Consider the following 14,189-nt stretch of genomic DNA (forward strand, 5'->3'; position numbering starts at 1 on the left):
GAATTAATTCCATAGAAATAACACTACAGAGTCTGAATGTTAACTTAATGAAAATTTGTTCATACTTCTTGTCTAATCCAGGAGAACAAAATGAAGAAAACTAGTATGTGTGCGTGTGTGATCACAGTATCCTGTAATGTAGAGGAGCATTGCAAATACATTTTCTCTATTTGAAACTTGGATAAAATAATGCATCATTTACAGAAGATGTAGTGCAGATTTCCCAGAAATTAAATCCTTGAACATAATTACTGTGCGAGAGACACAGTGAGAGGAAGTCAGTGTGAGCCCAGACACAAACCTCCCCATGTGGGAGTTGGTTGAGCTGCAGGGGTGCTCAGGATCCACCAGACACTCACATCTGGAATTATGAACAAGCAACTGTTTTTTATAAACATGTATACTGAACACTTGGTTTTTAATGACTTTTGTCTTTCCTATGGTTTCAACAGCTAATTCAAATTAATTCAATGTGTTAAAGATAAGTGTCCTATGCTGGTTTGAATGTATTATATAACCCTCAAAAGCCATTTTAATCCTAATCCAATCTTGTAGAGGCAACTGTTTCTTTTGATCCTAATTCAATAATGAAGGTTGGAAATTTTTATTAGATTATATTCACAGATTTGTGACACATCCAATTGTGAATGTGAACCCCTGCTTCAACACATCTTCCTTGCTTATGAATCTGGGGTTGGTCCCTGCCCTGGTGGATCCTGAGCGCCCTCTGCAGCTCAGTCAACTCCAGCATCGGGAGGTTTTTGTCTGGGCTCACACTGACTTCCTCCCACTGTGTCTCTCACACAGTAATACACAGCTGTGTCCTCATCAGTCATGGAGCTCAGCTGAAGAGAGAACTCATTCTTGGAAGTGTCTCTAGATGTGGAAAGTCGGCTCTTGAGTGATGGATTGTAACCAGTGTTACCATTATAGCATATATATGACAACCACTGCAGCCCCTTCCCCTGGGACTGACGGATCCAATCCCAGCAGTAACCACTGGTTGTGATGGAAAATCCAGAGACGGCACAGGTGAGGGACAGGGTCTCAGAGGGCTTCACCACTCCGGGGCCTGACTCCTTCAGCTGTATCTGGGACAGGACACCTGGGAACAAGCAGGACAATCTTGAGACAATGGCTCAGATACATCATCCCCATTACCTTGATTTCTGAAGCCCTGAAACACTCACATCTGGAAGCTGCCACCAGAAAGAAGAAGAACCACAAAGGCTTCATGTTCCTGTAGGTGAGGTCCACGATGCCCCGGAAATATTATCCAGACTCAGGAGAACCTAAATTTAAGTAAAAGTGTGCTGTGGTTTCATCTGTTTGCCCATGTGGTGATTTGCATTTAGGAGGTAAATGAATATAAGAGGAAAGGGAGTAAGGGAGGTCCTTGTCTTAGGTTATTCTAGGAGGAGGAAGCTGACTGAACCCTGGCAGAACACAGTCTTCTCAATGGGGTTCCCTTCACCAACCCCTGATTCCTTACTTCCAAGCAGGAATTCTGTAGGATGAGGAGTTAAATGGCACCAAGGTTTGAGAATGGCTCTGGGAATGTGATCATCATTCCCCTACTGCAAGAAATTATATATATATATATATATATATGCAATATCTGTGTGTGTGTTTATGTACATTAATATCCCATATATATGGAATGTGTAGCATATGTATATATTAAATAGTATGTATAAATTCCATGACAAGTATATTTATAATGGATTCACGTTGATTTCTGAAGTATCGATGCAGGGAAGCGTGGTTGGTGTACCTTATACACATTGTTGATGTCATTTTTCAATTGCAAGTTCATGTGTGTAATTTTATTAAGTTGTCAGTGCTATTACATATATTAATTACATATTTAATTGATGGTATAATCTCCCATGGGAGGCAGAAAGACCTGTGTGTACACTCCCTTCTGACCAAGATGATTTCCCAGGGAACATCTGCCTTATCCTGCATGTCACACTTGTGCAGCCAGTGCAGGTCAACACCACTGACCCTCAGACCCTCACCTGAACTCTGACATACTTAGATCTATTCATCACTGAATTTCACTTTCTAACTTGTCATATCAAGAACAGCCCTTGAATGCAATATATTGCAAATTGGTGATTCAGTAAGATTAATTAGAGATTAAAATAAAATTTTGGTAATAAATTCATCTCTAGCCTGGTTGCAAGTTGTTGAAGTTGCAATATGAAGTCAAAGGACTCAGACCTAATACTACAGTCACCAAAGTTTACAGTGGGATTCAGGATTAAGGAGAAAAATATGTGGCATGTACCAAGAGAGGTCCCAGTGCATTAAGCATTAAGAAAGTCTATGAAGAGAGGTGCAGTGTGGGAAAGAGCAGGTAGGAAAATCAAATGCACAGATTGAGTAAATTTTATCATTTGAAGAATGCTGTAATGAAGGTCAAAGTGCTTATTTAATTGGCAACATTTTATAACATCTGTATATTTGAAATAATTCATGAACGTTTAGTATTTGGTTACATTAATTCAGGGGAATGAACTTCTCTGCATATTGTTTCATTCACCTAATTTTATAGATTTTTATTTATTAACAAAATCTCCTAAAGTTAGATGCTTCAATGAAATCTCACTGAACACCTCTTCTGCTGTAACCATGTAGCAGGACATTCAGAGCCTACCTAGCAACAGAAAAGAGAAGCCATGAGGAGAAACCCGAGACGATGATTGGAAACAGCTTTATCCTTTCTCTGCATCTGCCCTGGTTCCGGATCCTTTTGAGCCTCTCCCAAATCCAGGCTCTTGGGCTTCTGGGTCATGTGAGCCCCCTGCACTCAACCTGCTGGCCCTTCAAGGAGCAAAATTCTTGGTCTCATTCGGCCCTCCATGCACTGTGGGTCCCACATATCATGTCATGTCTGATGCTGAGCATTCAGATTGATGATTACAGATGGCAGACGGAATCATCTTTGGCAGGCATCTTGGCCATGGGTGGCTGAGTTGCAGTTGTGCTCAATATGCCTGTTGTGTTGGTGAACCCCTGTAGCCCCGTTCTAGACTCCTGTTGGTTCCTATGGAATCTGTCATGATCAAAGCTGCTCACTGTACTTGCACCTACTAGACTGTCCATGCATCTTCAGGGACACTCATTATTGCCCAGAACAGTTCTTCACAGGAAGAGAAGAAAAACCACAGACCCTTAGAAGAAACTCCAGATGGCAAGATACCCTCTCCTGTCTCTTTATGACAATGATCCTGAAGCTGTCGGTGACTGCGCGCCACCTGGAGGCCAGTTTGCAGGGGAGGATTGAATTCGACTGAACTCACAGTAACTGCTGTGTCTCAGTCAGTAATACATGGAGGCATCCTCGGCTTTCAGACTTCTTAGTCACAAATGGTCTTGGTATTTTTCTTTTTAGATAGCAAATGGAGCTTTCTGCATAGTGTGTGTTAATTCCATGACTACAGACACCTCCTTGGAAACTGCCACCCCCAAAACATCCAGAAGCAATCAAGCGTGAATCCAGAGACTGCCCACGAGAGATTCAGAGACCACACGAACCACACCACATCTTCCCTAGACAATGCCATCTGTGCCCCGCACTGGGCATCTGCAAGTCCAAAGGTACACAATTCAAGGAAAACCCAGCATAACCCATCATTTTGTTATCCATGTGCAGTCATAGAATCAAAGTCTATGTTCTCCATAAAATTCCTTTACAGTTGCAAAAAGGAAAACACAGCCCAAACTCCATGACCAGTTTTCTTTGGACTGTCATTGTCACAGAATTAGAATTCCTGAGGATTCCTGGACTAGGGCTTCCATCTTAGGGTCAGTAATGTGCTAGTTTTAATCAGCAGAGGGAATGACCCTCTTTTTGGTTTCCTCCTACCATGCAAAAATGTGTTGGTTTGGGTGTCCTCAGAGGGGAGCGTGCCCAGAGTAAAGTGTCATGGGAGAGTTGGTTGACAATTGCAGCACTCAGGAAAATGTAATTTCTTATGCTGTGATGGTACTGGGAAAACACTGAACACATCATTTTATTTCACTAAAAACACAATAAATTTATGATGAAAGTATTAATGTTACCTTCATTTTACAGATGTAAAGCTACAAACAGACGTATAGAGAGACTGTGTGAGATAAACATGAATATATACCTGGAAAATATTCACCATGTCTGGACCTGTGCTCTATAACACTGGACCCAATTTCAAATCTGTAACAGCTCCAAGACAGGAAGGGGAGGGCCTAGTGAGATTTACCACCACATACAGCTGCCTTGGTGTAATGAGAACCGAGTGTAGTGCTTTTGCACTATGATGTTTACCCAAGTAATAAGTACAGGTTGAGGGATTAGAAAACTCTATTGAGGAATCCTTTACTGATCACATGGCATTATTTCTGCCTCCAATGTTCTTTCTGTATCAGTATTTCAAGTTTTATTTTTTAATTGCTTCATTGAGTATAATAGATTCATGATAAAGTGCATATATATAAAGTCTGCAGTTTAATAAGTACTACATTATGTGAATAGCACCACAGGCAGGTAGTGGGAAATCCAAAACCCTACAAATTATCTTGTCCTTTGAAATTCCCCCTTCCTCATTTTCTATGTACCAACCCTGTCCTCAGCAAATACTGATCTTATTTATATTCCATTTTATTACTTTGAGGTTTATAGAATTTATAAAATCTGAGTCATGTAGTCTGTGTTCTTATTCAGGGCAATTTAGGTTAATTCAGCCATATTGTTCTGAGTCACTCATTACAATTCAGTATTCTAAAGCCAAGTCATATCCCAATGTGTGCATACATCACCATCTACTTCCATACTTTCATGTGTTCACCAGAGACATATTGTTACTAGTTTCTGCATATTTGAAAGAAGACTGATACTCAGCTTGAAAATTTGGGGAGCTGAAGCAAAGATCTCTATTTTCCTTACATCAACCACAAAAACAGCAAGAAAACATGGACAATCTGCAAATTAACTAATTGGCTTCAACACTCCAGAAATGGGAGTCACAGGAAAAACAACACATTTGAAAGCTGTAAAGTGAGAGATGCCTGAAGGGAGAAACAGGATCCCAACATTAGCTTACCTGGGGTAGAAAGGGTTTACACTATTAAATGATGAAAGTAAAATACTAATCAATTTCTTAAGACCGAATATGGTCAGGGCAAGTGAGTATGAATCTCCCATGGACAGAATGTGTCAGCAGATTCTTATTCTTTGGCAGGTTTTTCTTTACAGTATTGGGCAGAATTCACAGAAAGACATTACCTTATGGATTGGTGCTGTCTGTGGGAGAAGAAGAGAAGCCACTTCTAAAATGTATCCAGACCTACCTCCCCTAGTGCCATTACAGTTTTAATATTCCATGGGACATCCATCACAGCTTATGTCCTAAGATTTTAGGCATGCCTGAAATCCCATAGAAACTGGTAAGGAAATACTCTCTCCCATGGAGTTTCCCACCAACTCCTCTGCCTTTCCTTAAGAATGGAAGCCTTATTTTCAGAGAAGAGCATCAAAACCAGTTGAAAAGGATACTTGTGAAAATAAAACAATACAGCTGCAGGTTGGAAACAAGGGGGGGAACAAAACACCCTACCCTCTGTAGATGAAATTCATGCCTTGTGCCTCCAAAACTGCCTGTGCAGAGGATGAACAGGGACACATGGACAGCCACACCCCTGACCCAGGTTTTCAACATCCTCCTAAGAATAAAGATTTATCTTTAGATCAGAGAATGCACCCTTAGCTCAATCTCCTCAACTACATTGAAAACAATTAATAAATGTGAGCGGTGAATTCATCTAGGAGAGGTACCAGGAAGGAGGAAAGTATCTTTAGATCCCAGACAAGAAAGTGAAATAAGTTATCATTACAGGAAATGAACTTATTGGGTGATGAGTGCTGAAAATTTCAAGTTAAGGTAGCATGGCCAAAATAAACACCAAATCAGCTCTGAGAAGACACAGCCAAATACCCACAATAAGGATCTAATTGAAGGTAGAGAGTATGATTATTCAAGCAAGAAAAAAGGATTTAGGTACAAATTATTAGTACAGAAAATAAAATATTAAATCAAAATCTGTATTTTATGTAACATGTTTAGATTTAACAAATAATTAGGGAAAAATCAAGAGCAAGATTGCAGTCTTAATGGACATATTAGTAGGATGAGATTAATATACAACCAAAATATGGGAACCAAAAGATAAAATAAGAATTTAATATAACTGATTCATTTGTTTAAAATCCTAAAGGCAAAGTTAGACTGATTGTAAAGTTACTAAGCAGTATAAATTGAAGTATAGGAATTATTTAAAAAAATGAGATTCATCCACAAACAATACAAAAAACCAATGCCGAACCAAAATGAAAAACAAATACCTTCTTCCAAATATTTAGTGCATCTGTCAAAATATATAGTGAATTTAAGCCAATATAAGCTACTCAAAATTAAAAAGCAAAATTCTCGCTTTCCCTGCGGGTGACTGAGGTTTAATTCCCAGTGCCCATGTGATTAAAAAAAGGACTAAAAAGCTGAAGAAAAGAGAATGCAACATTCTAGAACACTGATTCAATATCACACAGTTTAATATAGTTATTGATAGGATAACAAAAGGGGAAATGGATGGACAAAGAAACATTTGAAGGAATATTGTCCACTATTTTTATAAATTTCGTGACTTATTGATTCAAGATTCTCATAAACACAAGTATGATAAGCACACTTACACACATGTGTGCACATGCATTGAAACACAGGTATGGAGAAAAAGAGGGAGAGGGGGAGACAGCAAGAGAAAGAAAAAATAGCATTCCAAAACTTGTGAAAAACAAAGAGGTAACCTTGAAGACATTCAAAGGTGTTGGATGATGCACTCCAAACGAAGAACAAGGAAACTAACTAATTACAATATGCTTGCAACCAAAACAGTAGAAGCCAGACAATAATGGGGTAATAGCTTTAGTGATGATGTAAAAATAATTCAACCCAAATTTCTACATTCAGTGAAATGAGACTTTAAATTGAAGTTTCTGAGATAGGCAAAATATGAGGGAAATTATTTCCAGCATGCCCAAACTTGGAGAAATGTTAAGGGGAGTTTTTCAGGAAACCTGAATAGAAGGTAATGTAAAAATTTTGAATATATGTAAACAGAGTACAGAACTTAAATTAATGAAGATGATATGCTCCTCATTCTGATTATTTTAATAAATAACCATTTATTACAATAATAATTATAAACTGTCTTATTTATTCTGTTGTGTGTCTCTAGTATGTTTTTTATTTGATCAACAGAATCTTTAATCTCTGTGATACCTGCTATTTTTCTATTTATTCTTTCAAATTCCTCTTTATGCTCTTCTACTGTCTTCTTGATCTTCTTTATGCCATTAGACATCTCACTTATTTTATTTAGTAGAACTATGTGAATATCTTTGATTAAATGTTCCAACCTCTGTGTCTCCTCCGTTGTTTTATTTTGGTTTTTAGGCTGGCTCATATCTGTCTGCATTGTGATATATATATATATATAGTTTATCTTGTGTTACTTTCATTGCATGTAAATATTTTGATTGATTTTCTTTGGAAGTTGAAGCCTTGTGTTTGTGGGGTGAGTATGTGGCTGGCTGCAGGCCATGGGGTGGGACACAACAGTGAAGTGATGCATTGCTGCCTGGGTATAAGCACAAGTTGGGGATTTTATGCTGGTGGCTGTGAATGTCAATTTACAGAGAACAAGAAGGATGTAGCACTGTGGGTACACAGGTGTGGGAGGCTTGGGGTACACTGCTCCAGAGCACGGGGACCTTTGTTCACATGCACAGAGCTATGGCAGCGGGTTTGCTTTATGCCTGCATGAGCTAGGGGCAGATGTGACTTGGCTGTGCAGATCACTGCTTTCCTAGAGCTAGAGGGTGTGGCTGCTGTCCGAGCACATGCGCCAGTCTAGGAATGTTGGAAATTGATGTGCAGAGCTGGGCTGTGGGGGGTTGGGGGATAGGCAGTGTGATTGTATGGATTTGTGGCCAGTGTAGCCTGTGTATAAAGGTATGTGCTGGCCGCCTTTATGCACTGGCAAAAGCCTACAGGGGGTGGGGGCACTTAGAACCCAGGGAGTTGGGCTGGTGACAGGGTTTAGGTGTTTGAGGTATAGGGTGAGTCACAGGTTATGGGGCATCACTGGTGAGGGTAGCACGTTCAAGGAAGACAGCTTAGTTTACTTCCTAGTGACTACCTGCCATGCACTTCTATGGCCTCCCGGTTAGGCTCCTGTTCTCAATTAATTTTGTTTGGATGGAAAAATTGCAGTGATACTTTTGCATACTGATTCAATGTAACCATTGGTTTGGCTGGATGGTCAGGGAATTAGAAAGGACAACATTGGAATATTGGTGACAAAGAGCTCTGGGGAAGAGGTATTGCACAGATCACTCTGAAAGAACAAAACTGTGAATATATTTGCATTCCAAGTGAATGCTCACCAGCAGTTTATTTGTGCAGAGGAAGACGTTAATAATGAAGTGCATAAGATGCCCCATTCTGTGGGTAGCAATCAGTATCCTTCCACAGCCACTCCTAACATTTTCCAGAGGGCTCATGAGCAAAGTGGCCATGATATCAGGGATGGAGGGTCTATATGGGCTCAGCAACACGGACTTCCACTCAATGAGGCAAACCTCTTTAAAGCCACAGCTGATTTCCCAATATTCCAGCAGCACTCAATCCCTACTATGCCACCATTTCCTCATTGAAATACTGCCATGATGGAAGGTAGAGCATTTTACCCCAACTTGAATAAGCACATAATGTGGAAATGGGTTTGGCTTCTTTCCATGTTATGCACCTGCCAAACTCACCATCATGAATTCATGGAATGCCTAAAACACCTTAAAGTCATTTTATTCAGCTTTCATTCTGATCAAGAAAAACATTTCAAGCCAAATGAAGTGTGAGAATGATCACACACTCATGGACCTCAAAGGTCTTACCATGTTCCCCAACATGGTGAAGCCTCTGTATTTAGGGAATGGTGGAATGACCTTTTGAGACTCAATTTCAGTATCAAGTGAATGCAACAACTTGCAGATTTGTGGCAATTTTCTCTCAGAGATACATATTTTGTTATTCCCATAGTTATCATGGCCTGAGGATTGTATTGGCAGTATCCATTCAATGCTTGCCTTGACCACACCCAACTATCATGTCTGGACAATTGTAAATGTCCACAGACACATCTGAAAATATTGATTTCTGGGGGAAGATGTCATGTAAGCTCTTTCCTCTCAAATCTGTGGATGTGTGAGCTGGATCAGCAATGTGTCATAGTTTTTTCTGCTGACTTGACTACTTCACAGAAAGCACTAATGGGGGCAATTTCATAACATTTTTATAAATGCATTAACAAGACTTGAAAAAGCACATGAAGTAAATGATTGGTGCAAGCTTGGAAACATAAAGAAGAGGCATACATTTATATGTATTTTCAGCAATGCTCTTTGGGGTAAAACGTAAGACACTATGACCCTGTTAATGTTATCTTTATTAATATTAAGATATATAGAAAATCAGTGTGTTTAATTCAGTGAAGACATTGTAGATAAGACCATCATACATCATAATTTCTAAAACTTAAAATAAGTTCATGAACCTGGTCAATGAAGTCACAAATGATGGATGGAAAAATGTAATGTTCCTGGTTCCTGCAACTAAGGAAATTTATTTTCTGTTCTTCCATTTCCCACTGAAGATGTAGGAGATAAGTTTTGGTGAGTGGGGGTAGAATTTTCCGTGGGCCTTTACAGAATAATAGTTTATGTTGAGAATGTCAGGGCTGTATAGGTGTAAGCAGCAATACACACAAGATTTGATGGGGCTGTGCATTGAGGAACAATAAAGAAATTATTTCTCCCAATTCCTTTGACTCTTTGGTCCAAAAAGAACAAATTCATTGGAGGAATGGAAAATAATCTAAATATTGAATGATTTATATAGTTTTTTTAATCATGAAAGCTATTTTCAGAATTACGAATTAATGCAAACTATTTGTTACATTTAGGAGGATGCACTATGAGGGATGCAGGACTGTTAAGATGGAAGACACTACAACCAATGCATTTTTCCTTACTGCGTAAACGAGGTGTGTTTAATACAGCAAGTATTTGAAAAGCAGTAATTTATTTTGGATTGATCCAAGGAGTTACTGGAAAACAGTGTGCAAAAGGAATAGGCCAGGGCGGGCCGCGGTGGCTCAGCGGGCAAAGTGCTTGCCTGCTATGCCGGAGGACCTCGGTTCGATTCCCGGCCCCAGCCCATGTAACAAAAACAAAGAAACAAATTACAATAAAAACAAGAAAATGTTTAAAGATGTTTCCCTTTCTTCCTTCCTTCTATCCTTCCTTCCTTCTCTCTGTCTTTCCTTAAAAAAAAAAAAAAAAAAAAAAAAAAGGAATAGGCCATTGGGAGAGAGGAGTTCAGCATATGATAAGAAGTATGGAAACACAAAATCCCTGAATTTGACTTATTCTGGGAGTCAAGATGCAACTTTCAATCTGCATCAAACATTGGGCATTGGGATTGGGTAACTTAGAAATTCACCACAAACATGAGAGTCTTCCATTGGTATTATCTGTTCATTCAATAACTTCTTCATTCTCTTCTTGTTTCTGCAGCACATATACTGAATTTGCAATGATGCACTGAATGTTTGCATGTCCCCTGTAAAGGAAGGACATGCACATTTGTGAAGGGTTCCATATGTTTAAACAATCAAAATCATAAATTCTGACAAACAGAGAATAGAATGAAAAATATTGTGTAGTGTCACAGGGACATGAGGATAGCATGGAGAACATAAACATATATGTCAAGATGTCCCAAAAGGAAAAGGAAGAGAGAAGGGAAAAAGGACAGAAAGAATAGTTGAGTAAATATAGGCTGACAATTTTGCAGTCCTATGAAAAACAAATATACATGTCCAAGAAATAGCAACATACTTCAAACAAAACCTATCCTAATAGGGCTACTCTGAGACACATACTAATCTGAAATTGATACATTAGAAACATTAGAAAAGATAAGTTATGTGAAGAAACTGATTGCAATAAAAGAAAAGAGAGAGAGAAATTAAATATGGCATATAAAAGACAAAGGACGAAAATAGCTGAAGTAAGTACTGCTTTTACAATCATAACACTAGATGCTAATGAAATAACCTCCAAAATCCAAAGGCATAGATAGGTTAAATGAACAAAAAGAATATCATCCACTTTATATTCGTTTAGGCCCATGTACACAAATGTGTTGAAAGTGAAAGTATGCAAAAAGATATTCCATACAAATAGCAATCAAAAAAGAGTTGGGGTAATTACACTACTATAAGACAAAAGAGACTTTAAATCAAAATCTGCTATATGAAAAGAAGGAAGACACTATATTTTAATAAATGGGACAATCCACCAAAAGAATAACAATTATAAATATTTATGCAAATGATGATGGCATGCCAAAATACATGAAGCAAACACAGGTAAAACTAAAGGGATTTAGACACCTCTACAATAACAGTTGGAGACTTTGGTACAGTACCCTCAGCAATCAAAAATATAGACAGAAGATCAGTAAAAACACAGAGAACTTGTATAATATAATGAACAAACTGGAACTAATGTATAACTATCCCTCAGCATAGTATGAACCCAAAAGTACTGAAAGCAGGGACTCCAACCCATATTTGAACACCAATGTTTGTAGTAGCATTATAGACTATTGTGAAAAGATGAAAGCAAACCAAGTGCTCATTCAACAATGAATAGATTTTTTAAATGTGATATATACATGCAATGGAATATTACTCAGGCTTAAAAAGGAAAGAAATGTTGATAGATGTGACATGGATGAACCTTGAAGAACGAGTGAAATAAATCATACTCAAATGGACAAATATTGCATAATCTCACTGATATGAAATAATTAGGATTAGAAAATTAAAGTCAGAATCTAGAATATAGGTAACCAAAGGGCGAGTTTTGGTTGAAAATTAAGAGTTAATGTTTAAGTTGTATAGAATTTCTATTTAAGTTGATTTTAAAGTTTTGGAAATGAATAGGGGTAATGGTGACACAATATTGTGAGTACAATGAAAACCACTGAATTATATATATGGCTATGATTAAAGGGGACATTTTTGCTTGTGTATATGTTACTAGAATAAAAACTCAATAAAATCTTGTACTGTATCACATAGTAAATCCTGTGGTAAATGATGGGCTATCATTAACAGTACAAGTACAACAGTGTTTTGTTCCTGAATCATAGCAGAAGCAACACACTAATAGAAAGTGGTAAAAATAGGGTGGTATATTAGAAGAAAACATCAACCTAAACCATGAACTATATTTAACAGGATAATTTTAATATCTTTCATAAACTGTAAAAAATGTACCAACAAATGCAAAGTGTCAACAGTGGGTGGGTATAAGGGAACACTATATTGTACAGAATTTTTCTGTGGACCTACAATTTGTCTATTTAAAAATACTAAAAAGAATTAAGAAATAAGAAATTACACTGAAATATAGGGAGTTCAGAAAAACTCATAGTATAAATCAATTCACATTACTTGGAGTCACCATTTATAAATAGGGACTCAACATTTCTCTTTGCATAAATGAGAATGGTAGGCCTATTAGTAGTGCAATTCAAGATCCACAGAGTCTTACCGAATTGCATTTGATTATACATCAGAGTCTTATAGTTCTGAGACATTTAAAACAAATGTAAAACAAATTGTGAAAATTAAAACTTACAGTCTCCCTAAATAATATTTACAATATTTTACATACTGAAATGTCAGTAAAATAATCTAATTGCCTGTTATTGCATTTATTTCAACATGAAAAGGCATATGTGCATTTTCTAATTCTGTTTAGAATTGTTTGGAATTACACAATTTTATTGGAAACAATGAGACTACTCATAAAAAGAGGAATAAGTTAATGAATGATGAATTATACACACAATGTACAACAAAAAACTTTAAAAAAAGAGCTAATTTTGTAAACAACTATAAAATTTACAATGTATTTTGTTAAGAGAAAAAGCACAATGAAACCGAGTATCTATTATATATGACATGCATCATAGAAGAAAAACAAAATTAAAAAACAGAATGCAAGCACCTTCTTATTTGTGGAGAAAAAGTATCAAAACAATAACCTGAACATTTTGAAATTTATTACTTATAGGGAGTGAGGTTGGGGAGAGAGAATGGGAGACTAGGTCTGGAGCAGTCAGTTGAGGTGCCGCTGTGACTTTTTGGAGTACAGGTTATGGTAATAACACCAAGATATGTGGCAATGTTCAGCATATCCTAAATATAGAGTAAAAATTAAAATCCACTAGGGTATGAGAAGCTCCAAATGGAATACAGGAAATAAGTCATATATTATCTAACATTTTTAAAAATGAATGACATAACCAAGGCAGGTGATGGCAGTGCAGTGGCAGAGTTCTCACCGGCCATGCCAGAGACCCAGGTTCAATTCTCCATGCCATCCCATGCAAAAATAAAAGAATGACATAACCACATTGAAGAGAATATAGATGTAAATAACTAATCTAAGTAACTTTTGAAGAAGTATTTTTATAATATGCACTGTGGCTAATGTACAAGTGGAAGAACACAAACATTATTCTCCAGGCAGAAATTCTGTTGTTCACAGAAGTGCGGTTTTGAAATCTGAAACCACTCATTGCATATAATAGAACTGAATGAATAATTAAATATTTTGTGAGTGATGGGATCAGGTTTCTCTCTGTCAGACAAAGAATTAAAAAATAGTTCATATGGAAAATAAGGAAGTTAAAATAAACCCTGATATGTTGAATAGTAGTTGTATCCTATAATATCCAGTTTATATATATATATATATATATATATATATATATATATATATATATATATATATATATATACAGATTGATAGATTGAGAAATAAATATAGTTCTGTTTACATGTATTCATATATATACACATATTTTCCAGTTCTAACTATTGAAACAGCTAGGGCCAATCATATTCTTGTAGCTGTCACCAAGCTAGACAGAAGATTTTCAATTCATGAAAAAGAATGTTGGTTTTCTCCTTGCAAAAAGATATGGGAAGAAAAATAACAAGATGAACCT

General features: G+C 37.2%; 1 non-coding gene across 1 annotated transcript; it reads left to right on the forward strand.

Annotated features, from left to right (window-relative positions):
* Nucleotides 1-10,663: 10,663 nt before the first annotated feature.
* On the forward strand, nt 10,664-10,766 carry LOC143678556 (U6 spliceosomal RNA). Its single transcript, XR_013173343.1, has one exon. It is a non-coding gene; the product is annotated as a U6 spliceosomal RNA (small nuclear RNA).
* The last annotated feature ends 3,423 nt before the right edge of the window (nt 10,767-14,189 follow it).

This window comes from Tamandua tetradactyla, chromosome 3 (genome assembly GCF_023851605.1).
Source record: "Tamandua tetradactyla isolate mTamTet1 chromosome 3, mTamTet1.pri, whole genome shotgun sequence".
Taxonomy (NCBI): Eukaryota; Metazoa; Chordata; class Mammalia; order Pilosa; family Myrmecophagidae; genus Tamandua; species Tamandua tetradactyla.